The sequence below is a fragment of the Schistocerca piceifrons genome, chromosome 1 (assembly GCF_021461385.2).
Source record: "Schistocerca piceifrons isolate TAMUIC-IGC-003096 chromosome 1, iqSchPice1.1, whole genome shotgun sequence".
Classification (NCBI taxonomy): Eukaryota; Metazoa; Arthropoda; class Insecta; order Orthoptera; family Acrididae; genus Schistocerca; species Schistocerca piceifrons.
In genome coordinates, this window is record NC_060138.1 from 211,308,891 (window position 1) to 211,327,481 (window position 18,591).

At 44.6% G+C, this 18,591-nt stretch overlaps 1 pseudogene; it reads right to left on the reverse strand.

Moving 5' to 3' along the window:
* Positions 1-17,099: 17,099 nt before the first annotated feature.
* LOC124727095 lies at positions 17,100-17,217 on the reverse strand (annotated as a pseudogene).
* Positions 17,218-18,591: the final 1,374 nt, after the last annotated feature.

Here is an 18,591-nt window from a genome sequence, read left to right on the forward strand (position 1 = left end):
GGTATTGTCCACTGCGTGCTAGAGAAGTAGTTGCCTAGCAAAAATATAGGTGAGGGAAAGGATCCACCTTGGTACAACAAACATATTAGGAAGTTGCTGAGAAAGCACAGAATTTTGCACAGTCGTTTTAAACGTAGTCACTGCCCCACTTACAATCAGACATTATGCGAAATGAAAGCAGCTGTCAAAAGGTCAATGAGAGATTCTTTCAACGAATTTGAAAGCAATGTTTTATCTGCAGATTCTAAAAACAATCTAAAAAAATTTTGGTCGTACATAAGATCTACGAACGCTACAAATAATTCAATATCTTCTCTTGGACTAATGACCTCAGAAGTTGAGTCCCATAGTGCTCAGAGCCAATTTGAACCTTCTCTTGCTGACAGTACGGGCAATGTAACGGATGATGATAAACAGAAAGCCGAAATTCTAAACATAGATTTCAAAAACTCGTTTACGGAAGAGGGCTACAGCACCATTCCCCCTTTCAATTATCGAACAAACGCAAGGATGGCTGACATAGTGTTTAGTGTACCTGGGATTGTAAAACAGTTAAGATCCTTAGACGCCAGGAAGCCATCTGGCCCAGACGGTATCCCCGTAAGATTATATGTTGACAATGCTACAAGTATAGCACCGTTCGTATCCATTGTCTATCAGAGGTCATTGGAACAGCGGAAAGTTCTACGGGACTGGAAGAAGACCAAGGTCATAGAAATCTATAAAAAGTGTAGAAAATCGGATGCACATGATTACCAGCCAATTTCACTGACAACGACTTGTTGTAAACTCACTTTTCTAAACTCTGAGAAGCTCATCTGCAGAAACCAGCACGGTTTTAGGAAACAGTGGTCATTCGAGGCACAGATGTCCCTATTTGTGCGTAATATACAACAGGCTCTAGGTACCGGCTCCCAGGTTGATGCCATATTTCTCGACTTTCGGAAGGCGTTCGACTCAGTTCCGCAGTGTCGCTTGCGCCAAAAAGTGCGCGCTTACGGTCTATCTGATCACATATGCGGTTGGATAGAAAGTTTTCTAACAGAGAGCAGTATGTCGTCCTGAATGGGATGACTTCAACAGAAACAAGCGTAACTTCATGTGTGCCCCAGGGTAGCGTAATAGGTCCGCTGCTTTTTACGATTTACATAAACGATGTAGTTGATGGTATTGACAGTTGCATTAGACTGTTTGCCAATGATGCTGTAGTCTACAGAAAAGTAGTATCACACGGAAGTTGTGAACAAATCGATGAGGATTTGCAGAAAATAAATGCGTGGTGTAATGACTGGCAGTTATTTCTCAATATCAGTAAGTGCAATCTACGGCATATAACAAGGGGAAAATCCCTATTAATCTAAGAGTACAAAATAAATGTCCAGTCTTTGGAAGCGGTAACATCTGTCAAGTATCTGGGTGAGACTATTCGAAATGATCTCAAACGGAATGATCAGATTACACAAGTAACGGGCAAGGCGAAATGTAGATTGCGGTTTATAAGTAGCATTCTGAAGCGATGCCGTCCTTCAACAAAGGAAATTGCTTACAATATGTTAGTTCGTCCAGTCTTAGAGTATTGTTCGTCTGTATGGGACCCTTAACAGTTGGGTCTGATTCAAGAGACTGAGAAGGTCCAAAGAAGAGCGGCAAGATTCGTGACCGGTACATTTAGCCACCGTGAGAGCGTTACAAATCTCATAGAAAGTTTGAAGTGGGATACACTTGCAGATAGACGACGCGCTAAACGGAAGGGGCTGCTCACTAAATTCCGAAATCCGATCTTCGCCGACGATGTAGAGTATATATTATTACCTCAAACTTTCAAGCGTGATCACCATTCAAAGATAAAGGAAATTAGAGCTCGTACAGAGGCGTTCGGACAGTCTTTTTTTCCCTCCCGCGATCCGCGAGTGGAATAAAGGGGGGGGGGGGGGGAGGAATATGACTTAAGCGCGAATTGTGCCCTCCGCCACACACCGCTTGGTGGCTAGCGGAGTATATATGCAGATGTATATTTAGAAGAATCTGATTGAAGGAAGCTGTTTCTTGCAGTGGCAGCATGTTTCCGAGGAACAAACATAATTACTTTTTGTTTTTAGTAATTTCGAACTATAATCTGGTCAGATTATGAGGTAAACGAGCTAAAAGACGAGGGCATGCTGAGCAATAATGCCACCGAACTTTTTATTCTGTTCTCAAAACGGTTGAAGTATTACGTGTCATGCGTATTACTTGTATTATTGCCGCATGCTGCCATCGTCGGACGTTATCCACACATGGCATACCCTCTCCGTCGGTATGGCAAAACTGGACCACAAACGAGCACTCCGGGATCTGCACGAATCCGACGTCTTGGTTAGCCCAGTCCGATTTTCATCGGTTTCCAAAACAAAGAGCACCACCGAGGGCTTCGCTCTGATGGTGATGAAGTGCTGCAAGCAGAGGCGAGATTGCGGCCCCCTCAACAAAGTCGAACTTTCTACAGTGACGGTCTTTCGCTGGAAGATATGTATCCGACGCCTGGGTGACAACGGTGAGAAATAAATAGGTAAACATGAAGACTAAAGATGTACAACGCTAATGACGTTTGTTTTATTTAAAAAGGTTTAAGAGTTTTCACACAGCTTTAGGCATTACTTCTCAGCACACCCTCGCACACTGCGCTATCGAATAATGCAGTTTTTGTATCCTCAGAATAATAGAGCGACACATTTTTTCGTTGTAGCGCTTGGGAAGCAAGAGGAAGAACAGAGTAAAAAGAAGAGGAGGAATAATGACAAAGATGATGCAGTTCGAAAGAAGGAATGCCCAAGAATAACAAAGGCTGTGCCATCACCATTAGTAAGTATGATGCCGTACTGCTAACTGAGATTACAAATGAAAACCAAAAAAGTCGCTTCAGATGTGGGTTAACTTGATGTAAAGTTTCACATTTGTGCAGTGCATTAAATGTAAATTAGACATCTGTATTGCAGAAAGAAAGAAGTGCTTTTCGCAATTCCATAAAAAAAACAGAGGAATAATGATATAATTTGTAATTTTATTTTCAGATATAAAAAGAAAGTAAAGTTCTTAGCTGTTTACAAAGAAAAACCATAAAAGTAATTTCTGGAAACATGTTAGTACTAGGATTAACAAATGTATTTGAGCCTCATATAGAATAATTATATGCCCTAATATCTTGGTGAGTCACAACATTTTTACCATTTTTTGGTCCCATACCAAACTTTTGATCAGCAACCCAAACTTTTCAGTTGCAAAATCTAAGCTGAGGACTAAAAAGGTTTAAAAAAGTTAAACTGAAACGTTTGGAAAAATGACAGAGAAATTTCGAGCTAGTGACCGGTGAGTATAATTTGGCCTGATGTTTTATCTGTCACCGCAATAAAGTAAAGAACATCCCGAAAAATTATGAGTATTTTCGTAGAATATTCAACGGTTTCATTGTCATTAGTGGCATACTACCAAAAATTTCATGAAAACTTTCAATGAAGACCACAGAGCGATATACGCCTTAATACATAACATAGGACTGGCTGACATCAAAATGAAATAGTTAGCCAAACATGAAGAAGATAAACAAGTCCCTTAGAACGATATCAGGAGTTCAAGGTTCCTTCCATGACACGGTCACTAGAGACGAAGACATGCTCTGGTGGAAATGGGGTGTGCAAGGATGTCAGCCGCGTTCTTTTCAAAGGAAACTTCCCGCCATTCGCTTTCATCGGTTCTAAGAAACCACGAAATTCTCGTTATTTATAATGATGCGTTTCTACCATAACCATCAACAAATAGAAATAAAACTTGAATCATAGACTGAGTGTATTATTTCATCAACTGTAACGTACATTGCAGTGATAAGACGCAGACTCACTGTAATGTACAGTACAGCTGATATGATACAGTGCTTCTCTTAAGGAATAATAAACACAGCACGATCCAAACAACTTCTGTGTTAAAATCAGACGACTTATTTCATGGAAACCATTCATATACTCGGCTGAGGCGATTGACAGGAATCACAGGAAAACTCAGTCGATGGTGGTCCAACGGTATTTTAACCCTGTTTCTCACGAAAAGGTATTTATGATCGTAATTATTGATCCACTTCTGTATGGGGTAATGAATAATAGAAAATAGGGAGAGATTTTCTAAAGGGAATTTTTGTCTGGAAGATGGCTGAAGTATTCCCTGTGTTCTCTATATTTTGTTGACAAAAGTCTTTATTGACCTATGCTCAGCTATACCTCCGATATTTTTTTACTTTTGTGGGATTCCTCTCACTTCAAAGTTCAATTTTAACTGTGCGCCCTGCTACGATGGAAGATTTCTTTAGTTGTAGTTCTGATATTTAACACCGGACCGATGAACAACAGCATACGACTAACTGTGTCTGTTTACACGCTTCATATCAATGATATATTTGGAACGGGAATTAAATTTCAGTGAGAAAAAATAAAATTTTTGATATTTATCGATGACACTGTAATCCTGTAATATACAGTAGCATTTGAACGGAATGGATAGTGCAATAAAAATAAAAGAGGGGTTATGGTGTGTACCCGAATTAAATTAGGCAATGATAAAGAAAACAGTTTAGGAAATGAGTCACTAAATGTAGTACACGGTCGAAGTAATGAGGAATTAAAATGCAGACTGGCAAAAGCAAGAAAAGATTTTCAGAAAATGAGAAATTCCTTAGCAACGAAAATAAATGAAACGGCTAGGAACGCTTTTCTGAAAATGAAGACCTGACAGTGACGATGTTGAATTAGATTTTTGTTCCAGTAATTATGCAGAGATGGGAAGACTTACACCAGGTAGATCAGCGTAGGGAAATGCATTAAACTTTTCCATTGGACGGAACATTACAAAAGTGCCATTTGTCACTGAAGTCATGTTACTGAAAACGTTCTCTTCTTTATAACAACTTAATTTTGAAGAAAGTATACTGTATTTCACATTTCTCGTTTTCATAACAAATCAGGCTACGACTTCTACGAAGCTAGATGGAGCTTCTGGCATTGGCTCAAAATCTTTCTTGTTAGTATGTCGTTTGCATCTGGATGCAAAGGTTACAGAAATTGTACTGTGAATGCATGGAAATGCAGCCTTGTGCGTAAATCTTCACTGCAGTACATTGAGTTACGCCTCTTTATTTGGAGACGCGACGTGCAGACTTGAATAGACTCCATTAAAATACAATACGCACGGTATCAACGGTGTCATCACCTACTCCAGATATACCGCGTCTTGCCTTGACAACAGCACTGCCAGTGTCTTCAGACTTTTGTTACCATGTATTGGTGCTTCTTACATGTGGCGGATCTGGGCCCTAGGCACTTCGGAACAGTCGCTGAATTGTCTTGCATGAAACTACAAAACACATCCTGCTTTCGACTCCACAGGCGCCATTGTGACTGCAGCACTTCTAAATTACGCTATTCTACATCTACATTTATACTCCGCAAGCCACCCAACGGTGTGTGGCGGAGGGCACTTTACGTGCCACTGTCATTACCTCCCTTTCCTGTTCCAGTCGCGTATGGTTCGCGGGAAGAACGACTGTCTGAAAGCCTCCGTACGCGCTCTAATCTCTCTAATTTTACATTCGTGATCTCCTCGGGAGGTATAAGTAGGGGGAAGCAATATATTCGATACCTCATCCAGAAACGCACCCTCTCGAAACCTGGCGAGCAAGCTACACCGCGATGCAGAGCGCCTCTCTTGCAGAGTCTGCCACTTGAGTTTGTTAAACATCTCCGTAACGCTATCACGATTACCAAATAACCCTGTGACGGAACGCGCCGCTCTTCTTTGGACCTTCTCTATCTCCTCCGTCAAACCGATCTGGTACGGATCCCACACTGATGAGCAATACTCAAGTATAGGTCGAACGAGTGTTTTGTAAGCCACCTCCTTTGTTGATGGACTACATTTTCTAAGCACTCTCCCAATGAATCTCAACCTGGTACCCGCCTTACCAACAATTAATTTTATAAGATCATTCCACTTCAAATCGTTCCGCACGCATACTCCCAGATATTTTACAGAAGTAACTGCTACCAGTGTTTGTTCCGCTATCATATAATCATACAATAAAGGATCCTTCTTTCTATGTATTCGCAATACATTACATTTGTCTATGTTAAGGGTCAGTTGCCACTCCCTGCACCAAATGCCTATCCGCTGCAGATCTTCCTGCATTTCGCTACAATTTTCTAATGCTGCAACTTCTCTGTATACTACAGCATCATCCGCGAAAAGCCTCATGGAACTTCCGACACTATCTACTAGATCGTTTATATATATTGTGAAAAGCAATGGTCCCATAACACTCCCCTGTGGCACGCCAGAGGTTACTTTAACGTCTGTAGACGTCTCTCCATTGATGACAACATGCTGTGTTCTGTTTGCTAAAAACTCTTCAATCCAGCCACACAGCTGGTCTGATATTCCGTAGGCTCTGACTTTGTTTATCAGGCGACAGTGCGGAACTGTATCGAACGCCTTCCGGAAGTCAAGAAAAATAGCATCTATCTGGGAGCCTGTATCTAATATTTTCTGGGTCTCATGAACAAATAAAGCGAGTTGGGTCTCACACGATGTCTGTTTCCGGAATCCATGTTGATTCCTACATAGTAGATTCTGGGTTTCCAAAAACGACATGATACTGGAGCAAAAAACATGTTCTAAAATTCTACAACAGATCGACGTCAGAGATATAGGTCTATAGTTTTGCGCATCTGCTCGACGACCCTTCTTGAAGACTGGGACTATCTGTGCTCTTTTCCAATCATTTGGAACCCTCCGTTCCTCTAGAGACTTGCGGTACACGGCTGTTAGAATAGGGGCAAATTCTTTCGCGTACTCTGTGTAGAATCGAATTGGTATCCCGTCAGGTCCAGTGGACTTTCCTCTATTGAGTGATTCCAGTAGCTTTTCTATTCCTTGAACACTTATTTCGATGTCAGCCATTTTTTCGTTTGTGCGAGGATTTAGAGAAGGAACTGCAGTGCGGTCTTCCTCTGTGAAACAGCTTTGGAAAAAGGTGTTTAGTATTTCAGCTTTACGCGTGTCATCCTCTGTTTCAATGCCATCATCATCCCGTAGTGTCTGGATATGCTGTTTTGAGCCACTTACTGATTTAACGTAAGACCAGAACTTCCTAGGATTTTCTGTCAAGTCGGTACATAGAATTTTACTTTCGAATTCACTGAACGCTTCACGCATAGCCCTCCTTACGCTAACTTTGACATCGTTTAGCTTCTGTTTGACTGAGAGGTTTTGGCTGCGTTTAAACTTGGAGTGGAGCTCTCTTTGCTTTCGCAGTAGTTTCCTAACTTTGTTGTTGTACCACGGTGGGTTTCTCCCGTCCCTCACAGTTTTACTCGGCACTTACCTGTCTAAAACGCATTTTACGATTGCCTTGAACTTTTTCCATAAACACTCAACATTGTCAGTGTCGGAACAGAAATTTTCGTTTTGATCTGTTAGGTAGTCTGAAATCTGCCTTCTATTACTCTTGCTAAACAGATAAACCTTTCTCCCTTTTTTTATATTTCTATTAACTTCCATATTCAGGGATGCTGCAACGGCCTTATGATCACTGATTCCCTGTTCTGTACATACAGAGTCGAAAAGTTCGGGTCTGTTTGTTATCAGTAGGTCCAAGATGTTATCTCCACGAGTCGGTTCTCTGTTTAATTGCTCGAGGTAATTTTCGGATAGTGCACTCAGTATAATGTCATTCGATGCTCTGTCCCTACCACCCGTCCTAAACATCTGAGTGTCCCAGTCTATATCTGGTAAATTGAAATCTCCACCTAACACTATAACATGCTGAGAAAATTTATGTGAAATGTATTCCAAATTTTCTCTCAGTTGTTCTGCCACTAATGCTACTGAGTCGGGATGTCGGTAAAAGGAGCCAATTATTAACCTAGTTCGGTTGTTGAGTGTAACCTCCACCCATAATAATTCACAGGAACTATCCACTTCTACTACACTACAGGATAAACTACTACTAACAGCGACGAACACTCCACCACCGGTTGCATGCAATCTATCCTTTCTAAACACCGTCTGTACCTTTGTAAAAATTTCGGCAGAATTTATCTCTGGCTTAAGCCAGTAACAGACGGGAAAAAAGAAATCAGATGCTGTCAGAGCGCATGTGGAATTGTATCAACGAAAACTACGCGATTTAGAATGGCATTTGTAAAGAAGTCATTACGAAATTTATTCGCAACTGCGAATTCTTTTGACATGTGTTGTATTAAGTATGGAACTATTTCCTAGGTGTGACACATGAAAAGTTTTGCCGGACCGGAAATCAAACACAGATTTTCCGCTTATCTCGAGCGATCGCCTTTATCATTTCGGCTATGGATGAACGCTTCCCAAAACTATCCAGAACTCCAAAAGTCTCCATTGCTCACAATATTACTTGGATTCTCGTGACAGAGTTAACGAAACAAACGCGTTCAATGTTAGTGTTATTATCGTATTATTATCGCAACAGTGTTAACTAGACAAACTTGTTCAAGGTTAGTATTATTATGGTTGTTCTGCCCGTCTAGGCTTGTGATGCTTATTTTATAATGTATTTTCGATCAGACATGCATGTATGCACGGATAGCCGAGATGGTTACCGAGTAGGTTAGCACAGTGATCAGCAAAAATGGTTCAAATGGCTCTGAGCACTATGGGACTTAACATCTGAGGTCATCAGTCCCCTAGACCTAGAGCTACTTAAACCTAACTAACCTAAGGACATCACACACATCCAAGCCCGAGGCAGGAGTCGAACCTGCGACCATAGTAGCAGCGCGGTTCCGGACTGAAGCACCTGGAAGCGCTCGGCCACAGAGACAGGCAGTGTTTAAGACACTGGCTTCGCAATCGGGAAGATGGTGGTTCAAACTGGCGTCCGGCCGTCCTGATTTAGGTTTCCCTAAATCGCGCCCGCATCTCGTGGTCGTGCGGTAGCGTTCTCGCTTCCCACGCCCGGGTTCCCGGGTTCGATTCCCGGCGGGGTCAGGGATTTTCTCTGCCTCGTGATGGCTGGGTGTTGTGTGCTGTCCTTAGGTTAGTTAGGTTTAAGTAGTTCTAAGTTCTAGGGGACTGATGACCATAGATGTTAAGTCCCATAGTGCTCAGAGCCAGCCAGCCCTAAATCGCTCAGGCAAATACCAGAATAGTTGCTTTGAAAGGGCAAGGCCTATTCACTTCTCCATCCCTGACACAAGCCCAGTTTGTGCTCCGTCTCTGATTACCTCGATGTCGACGGGACGTTTCACCAAATTTTCTTTCCTTTCTTCCTTCCTTCCTTCCTTCCTTCCACCCTTCCTTCCTTGATGGATAAGGTGACAGCTCGCGAGGAGCGGAAAATTTGGTTTCGACACCTGGTGTGGCATAAATTTTCATCTGTCACCAGTATATAATACTTTCGTACCTTGTTAGGTAAAATATGTGAATATAATGCGAGTTGTGCTACCATTTGCAACAAACTGCATATATGTATCAAGTATAGTACATTGAAAAAAAATTTTAGCAGTCGGCTAAATATTGTACCCTCATCCTGCAGTAAAATTCATACCAGTTTGAAGTTTGTTGCCTATTTTAATGATCAGCATTGTACTCATTCGTCCTGAATACACGGTTTCCCTGTCTTAGCTGGCTATACGGACTGGCCTGCTGTGAAGACTTTGCTCACATAAAGCGGCAGAGAAAAAAATTGTCCAAATGGCTCTGAGCACTATGCGACTTAATTCTGAGGTCATCAGTCGCCTAGAACTTAGAACTAATTAAACCTACCTAACCTAAGGACATCACACACATCCATGCCCGAGGCAGGATTCGAACCTGCGACCGTAGCGGCCGCTCTGCTCCTGACTGCAGCGCCTACAACCGCACGGCCACTCCGCTCAAGCGACAGGCAGCCTCGTTAATGAGAGCAGTCGCCCATCCATTCACCTCGGTACTGAAGATGAGTGACAGACGTGGAGCAGAGCCCTAGAGATGGCAGGCAGCAGGCGATAACAGGGCAATTGCACGGTGGAAGTGGCAGCCAGCAGAGGCGAACGTGGACGCGGCGCCGGGTGGTAACTGGCCTCTTCCTGGAATACACGGCACTCCACATACGTGGAATTTAGTGCACTCCAGCCACCGGCAGCGCCAGCAAAGGCACAGCCTAACTTCTGCATATCATTTGAACATTGCAAGACGCGACAGTCCTACTAGTAACCAGTTAATAGGCTATTGCAGTTTGATTACCATATCACAATATTGCATGAAACTTCCAAGAGCTGATGAGGGTGGTGAGGAAATCGAGGCGTTTGACTCTGTACAGCCGCAGCAAATTACGGACCATGTCCCGGGCGGTTGTAATAAAACTGACATTATTACCACTGCGGCAGTGCGGGCTATACACATCGCAGGACGCTGAAACGTCGTTGGTATGTTCATTATTCAGCGCACTAGCGGAGTATGTATATAATAGATCCATTTTCAGTCACCAGATGAAAATATGGCGCTGTAAGCAATCAAAATGTGGTGTTGGTGCAGGAAAGCCGGAGGAACAATCAAACAAATGATAATGGTGGTTCTGGTACGTTTATTAGGATACGGTCGCAAGGTCCAACATGTGTTCAATACAGTCTCCCGACTCAGCAACATGGTCGACAGTTACTCGCAGCATATACGGCGTAATCAGAGCAATATGACTTCGTATGCTACTCTTCAGAACAGAAACAGTCCAGATACATCCATGACAGACACGGTCTTTCAAATACCCCCATAGCCATAAGTCATACGGATTTAGGTCGGGGGATGTGCAAGGCCTAACATCTACAAATTGCCTAGAGACGGCGCGGTCGTTACCGAATTTTCCTCGGAGCAAATCTTTCACCAGGTAAGTGACGTGTGGCGTCGCCCCATCTTGCGTGGAAACAGTGGTGTGGACACAGTTGCATTCTCGCAAAGCTGGAATCGCGTGTAGCACAAGGAGGTCCTTTCAGATGTCACTGTACACCCAACATGCCCGCGGGATGCCATCCTTTCGGGAAAAAAAAGACTGAGAATGAAAGAGCTTCTTAAACCACACCACACAGTCACTTAAGATGAGCGCAGTGGATGTTCGTTCATAACAGTCTGTGGATTCTCGCCACCGTACAGAGTAAAAGTGCTCTTCCATCGAAAGCATATTCCCCAGCTACCTGTCATCCATTTACACGCGTGCCAAAAACTGAAGAGAAGTCGCAGGTTTTTAGCCTATCTTGGGGCTTCCTTTGGTGCACATTCTGAATCTCGTAGGGACACCAGTGTAAAACGCTCCTAAAAATCTTTTGAACTATTGACCAGGGTAGAGATAACACAACTTGTGCAGTGACTGCAGAATTTCACTCACGTGCTGTACGTTGGGCTATAGCTACAGCAACTTCATAAACAAATGTCTTGGGGATGAGCCGCCTCCATCTTTCTGCTGCACCACGCAACGCACCTGTTTCTTAAAATTTTTTGATCATATGCTTCAGCCCTTTTATTGGTATCTAGCCTCGTCGCAGCTGCTTCTGTCGGCGATATTCGCGCACTACGGCACTGCTATTGATGCCGTTCCGATAAAACAACTTTACCAGAAGTGCATGGTCCTTCTGCTCAATAGCTATTGCGTTTCGTACGGAAAACTTAAATCTTATTAACCTCTTACGCCAACAGTCACTTCACAAAAGATATCAACGCACCTCACCAAGATAGAAAGGGCCTACTGACGTCAGAACAGGAAACATTTCACAGTCTGACTGCTTAAAGCGACCTGGTGGCGCAATGTGGTATTACTACTTTTTCAGCATACTCCACGAATGCACCAGTTAATGAGTATACCTCTGTTGTTCCAGCCTTCTGCGGTATTAATGGTTCAAATGGCTCTAAGCACTATGGGACTTACCATCTGAGGTCATCAGTCCCCTAGAACTTAGAACTACTTAAACCTAACTAACCTAAGGACATCACACACATCCATGCCCGAGGCAGGATTCGAACCTGCGACCGTAGCAGCTGCACGGCGCCGGATTGAAGCGCCTAAAACCGCTCGACGACAGCGGCCGGTCTCTGCGGTATATACAACCCGCACTGCAGTGTACGTGTATGTGTGTATTGAAGCGGGGACCCAAAAACGACGGAGGGTGGTGCACAACCCCACAGCAGGCGACAGCAGTCGACAGCAGTCCACTCACCCCACCGCTGCCACACACCGAACCGAGGGTTATTGTGCTGTTCGGCCCCCAGTGGACCCCTCCCCAAGGAACGTCTCATACCAGACGAGTGTAGCCCCAAATTTTCGCTTCGCAGAGTAATTTGGTGTACGCGTACGTGGAGACAGTGTTTGTGCAGTAGTCGCCGACATAGTGTAATTGTGGCGGAATAAGGGGAACCAATCAGAGGTGGCTCGAAAACCGCCTTAAAAACCATCCATAGGCTGGCCGGCACACAAGACCTCGACACTAATCCGTCAGGCGAATTCGTACCGGGGACCGGCACGCCTTCCCGCTCGGAAAGCAGCGCGATAGACCGCTCGGCAAGCAGCGCGTTAGATCGCGCGGCTAGCCGGGTGGGCCGCACTGCAGTACTCGAAACACTGGCGATTTATTTACAGCCTCCCACTAGCATTCTTGGTTCTTGTTGCTGCTGTGTCCCCAGAGCTGTGAAAAAGCCACCAACAACACAGCCGTGTTCTGCGGGTTGCCACATCGCCAGCTCCCGAAAGACCCTTGGTCTAGAAATCAGATGAAAACAAGGCACATCAACAGAAACACGACAGCAGCCCCCATGATACCGTGTGGCGCCAGCCTCACTGCCAGAGGCATAAGCGTCGCCACAACGGCGCTGCCATCGCTGCACTTCCTCGCTTCCACGAGTCTCGTGCCTACACTAATAACCTTCTGCACATGAGTATTTATGTCGCTGCCTGACTGCTGTGCAGGCAGCACACCACCGACGCGCCGTGGGTAGTACGCACGGAGTTGGCATTATGCCGATGACACTGCGTTCTTTACCTGCAGTATGAACGTCGGCACTATGATACGCCACTTTTAGCCTGCATATGATGCCCTGGGTCCCTGAGCTACCAAATGGTGGCTGATGTTCAATGCTGAGAAGAGTCAGGCGGTCATCTATACTATATGGAAAATGCGGTCGGCTCTGCCGCCAGTACCATCGCGGGAGGCCCCATACCGTGGATCAAGACGGGTACCTACCTTGGGATAAAACTTGATCAGCGTCTTACTTGGCTGCTGCATGTACGCTAAATCAAGGACACAGCTGTGATGCGTTTTCGCACACACTACCCATTGCTCAACCCCGAGTCGACGCTTCCCCTTGCCACGGCGCCACGCTTTATCTGACACTGGTTCGGCCAGTGTTGGAGTACGTGGCCGTGGTGCGGGGGGGGGGGGGGGGGGGGCACACTGCCGACTGCTACATCGCTACCGTATGGAGAGTGCAAAATTTGGCGTTCAAACTAGCGCTGTGCCTTCCCCGGCTGTACCCCACGCACCAGCTCCAAGAAGATGCGGGCCTCTTGGTTGCGGGGTAGGTTCCACCAGACAAGTGCGTTCCACAACAGGCTCATCAGTAGTCTGGGCCACCAACAACATCACTGGCCGACTACGCGTTGGTCAGAGCTGTTGCGGGAGCTACTCTTTCTGCATCAGAATGAGGGCCATCATCCTCACATGACCAGAGACCAGTCCAACACGATACTCCACGTCCAACCGCGACAAGCAATGCAGGAACAGCACTTCGGTGTTTAGCCTGCGACAGGCCGAGCTTAGTTTGGTCACCTGTAACTGCGGCTGCTCTGCAGACAGTTTACACTCCAGGCTTACGCCAGCTTTCCGTCTCACCAGTCGCAGTTGACATTGCTGGCACAACAAGTAGTATTTCACCGCAGCGTCCACGGAGACAGCCTTCTACCGTCTTCAAGGTACCGCCTTGCTGGACCTGGTCTCAACCTTTCTCGAGCCACCATCTCACATGACATCTTCGTTATCCTCAAGCTCAGCACCTCTCTGTCTTCAGTCTACCCTAGAAGAGCCTTCCTCTCTTCGTCGATTATAGCCTCACAGACTTCGTTTGTGTGAGAACATTCCAGTGTGACATAAGCAACGGGATTTCAGTACGAACTAATTAGTTCGGACTGATGTCGCAAGGAAACTGTGCTACTGTATTCTATTTCGTAGACGTAAATAGCGCACCGGTACAGTTGTTCTTTGCTGCCGGTCACTTAAGTCATAGTGTGTTCTTCACATCGGTCACGATCAGTACAGGTGTCGTTACTATATTCCTAAAGACTGCACTTGAGGGGAGAGAGGTTGTAGTAGCCGACACGATGGGATGAGGCGTCTTTAATAGATGCTGTAGTGAAAGCAGGAGGCAATTATCCTCTTGCCTGCAGTCCAAACCGTTTATTTTATTTATCAATGGTAAGTAAATTAATCTTGAGATTTAGTCTCATTAATGTACTATTATTGCACTGAATATTATTTTACAGTTGACTTTATTTATACAATTGGCATGCTAAAGACATACCTTTCATTTTGTACGTCATCGACAACGTAACGAATAACTGCCCATCGAAGTGGCTCGAGCCTACAAGTCAGTGCCATGTCTGATGACATGGCAGACTAGAAAAGCGTACTACATTATGAGTTGAGGCATGTGTAATTACTCTTTCCGTGTGTCAATAATATGTATTCTTCTGCCAGAAAGCGGGTAGGGGCTGAATTTTGACTAATGAGGCTGATGGATGATGCATCATGTGAAACTGATACGTGTACGCATGATTACACATCACAGAACTCTGTTTTCTACTTTCTATGACGGAATATGTTTGTACAGAAAAAGTTGGTATCCATATAAACTGCCAATATCATTATTTATAGGAGATAAAAACATTATCAGTGCCACTACCGTTTCACAAAAATCAACGGATTCAAGCCCTATGTGCTACTTCTGTGCTGGAACAACACTGGATGAGGACTCTAGGTTGGTACATTCTTAGAACTTTAGCCTCTTTTTCTGATGTTGCAGCATGTAACTAGGCCTCTTAAGCGTCCTGTTACTCCAGTATAAATTGAAACAGTAACTTGCTGTTTGTGGTAACACACTGATTCTATAACTATGGGTCATTAACTATCTGTGTACTTCATCGCTGGTGGGAAAAAATGCGCCATTCGATTTTGCGGTAAGCATTTGCAGTAAATTTTCACGTAATTCACTACGATCAGAAAAATGCTCCTATTTACCACAAAAAAGGCGAATATGTTCCTCTTTAAAAGACTCTGATACAAAAGTGGTGAACAAACTGCTTCAATCCTCATTCCGCCAACTTGACCATAATTTTTGGCATGCGAACATATTCGCACTGTTTTAACACAAAACATTCTACATTCTTTTACCCATTCTCCCTCTGTAATCAAGTCTTCATATTATCTCCCTCCCACTGTCACTCTCTATATACATTTCTCTCGTGTTGTCCTTTGTCTCCTATAGATTTACAGCATATTCCACAGCCACTGTCTTCTCTCTCACATACACTGTCTCCTTTTGTCTTTCTTTCCCACAGTCACTGTCCCCAGCACACGAATAATATACGTCAGTGAAGTTTTGACAGTTTATTTACATACACTCACGTTCAGAAGAAAAAAAATACAGAACACCTTGAAAGATTAGAGATAGGAGACACCTATTCACAATACATGTACATTAGTATGTTCTACAGGAATGATTAGCATTTCAGTCACACTGGTTCAGCAAGTGTTCTGTTGACTAGTAGGCACAGTGTCCGCCATGAGTCCTGATGACTTGCTCCATGCGCGGCGTCATCGACGCGGGTAAGGCGCGAATGGCGTCATGTGGTATAGCCACCTCAGCATTTACCTTGTTCCAAAGTTCATCTGTGGTGGTTGGCATTGGGTCACAGCGCTGCACCCGTCGTTTCACCATATCCCACACATTTTCGAATGGGGGAAGTCTGTGATTTGGCGGGTCAGGGTAAAAGGCTGATATTCTTTGACACCAATAAGGCACGTGTTAGTGCAGCAGCATGTGGTCGTGCAATGTCTTGCTGAAATATGGCCTCTGGGTTGGTGTACAGAAAGGGTGTGGTTACAGGACGTAGGACATACTGATCACAGTGCACTGGACACACACCAACTGTGAATTGTGGTTGCACCTAACAGCACCTCACACAATAAATGTTGAGTTGGTGCTGTATGTCTAGCGCGAATACAGCCACTGTGATACCGTTAGCCCCGTCTGCGGCGTACCAAACTGCGGCCATCATTTTCAAATAGGCAGAACCTGGATTCGTTCGAAAGCACTTTCTATTGCCATTATTGTCCCCAGTGATGTCGTTCCATACACCATTGCCGTCTAGCATGTATCTAGACATTCGTCAAAGGCAGGCGGAGAAGTGGGCGACGTGCACGTAACCCATGATACAATGAACGGCGATAGATTGTCACCTCTTATAGTGTACGGTGGGAGTCTGGGTGGTGTGAACTGACGCTTCTCGCCGTGTTCTACGACGTTCCGTGAACCATTCTGCCCACACCCGTTGCGCTGCCAAAACATTTCGTCCTATACAGCAATTTTTCGGATGGTTGCATCACATTCTCTCATACCAATAATACACCCTTTTTCAGACTCACTGATTTGATGGTACGGTTCGTGCATACGTCTGCGAGGCATCCTGCACGTCTACTCAAGTCATAATCATCCATTACCCTCGGTTATAGTGACAATGAGAGTTGCAGGGATATTTTACCGGTAAGAGGTGTTGCGTCGCTATATCGATGTTGACCTCGTACCCGCAGGCCGACAGGGTTCTAATAAAGCACTCCGTCTTCAGGCCACAAGTGGCCCACCGGGACCATCCGACCGCCGTGTCATCCTCAGATGAGGATGCGGAGAGGAGGGGCGTGTGGTCAGCATACCGCTCTCCCGGTCGGTACGATGGTTTTCTTTGACCGGAACCGCTACTATTCGGTCGAGTAGCTCCTCCATTGGCATCACGAGGCAGAGTGCACTCCGAAAAATGGCAACAGCGCATGGCGGCCCGGATGGTCACCCATCCAAGTGTCGGCCACGCCCGACAGCGCTTAACTTCGGTGATCTGACGGGAACCGGTGTATCCACCGCGGCAAGGCCGTTACCCATAGGGTTCTAATACTCACCATTAATTCAAAACATGCTGATGTATGTCCTGTGAATGTGAACATCCTCTCTCTAGTCGTTCAAGGTATGCAGTTTTTTATGATCATGAGTGTACTTCGACACATTTATGCACTTTGATACATTTAAATAACTAGATATGCGTAATATAACGTTAACACAAAATCGTTTCATTAATTTTTTTGTGTAGTTTGCTCATCAATCACAATTCATGGAAAACACCGGATTTATGATTTGTATCTTAAAATATTAAAAACGTTATTTCACTAAATTTTTATTCGATCCGAATTTTACATAATTTTTGGCAATCATTTTAAGTTCATTCAGGCTTGTTAAGATCATTTTTAGCCCATTTTTTGTCACTGTAGTACCATTTTGGGCATATCTGCATAGGTATGAGATGCCTATAATAAAGAGACTGCGTGCGACGAACTTTTATTGGTCGAAAAATGCTGACTAAAACCACAGTTCAGTGTCCTCAGAAACTTTGCGACGATCCTAGAACCCTTGTCGTGCGCTCACTACGTCAGTGAAAACTACATTTACACCTAAGACGGGATGTCTCGTGTATATTTTATTACACGTGCGTAATTACAGTAAAGTTGAAGCTCTGGATCTCGGTAACGGATAGCGAATCGAAACATGTTTCGATTTTCCCCGAGAATATCATCTTCACAACATACAGTAAAAATTTCGATGATCTACCATGAACAGATACTACAGAAGTGGTCCTATCCACAGCAGACGCTTTTCGTACCAATTTTTTTTTTTTTTGACGTCTTCTCAGAAATCACCCTTGTACAGAAGGTGCTTTTATGAGCCGGCTAAGGTCAAAGGTCAATCATAGACGCATGTAATCGGAAAGAGCCGACCAATTTCCTCAATTTGCCCTGGAGGAAGTGACTAATGTTTAAATTTTGACCCTGTATTGCAGGGTAACTACGGTATGCCCTCCCTCCCCCCCCCTCCCCGATTGGTAAACAGATGGTCGTTAGGCAAACGGGTATCCAAAACACTTGACCCCCTTACCTCAGTGATCAATAAAATCCGTGATATGACCCTTCGAAAAACCACATTTCCGCGCGCGGCTTTTTGGGACATATTGCTACGGTTCACTGTCTTGCTCGGATGAATTTCCCACAGGGGAAAATTATGTAACTGCAGGTATTCATGGCAATATCAACTGTAACTGAAATCCTGAACGACTCGGTCGTTCAAGTTAATGCCTAGCGCGCTAGCTCGCAAGAGAGAGTGGTGAGACAGATCCGAATCGAACTGACGCGGTGGATTGGCGACGACCACCCTGGTACCCCATGACGCTGAGTGCGGTTCGTAGACAGGTTTTCACGCTCGTTT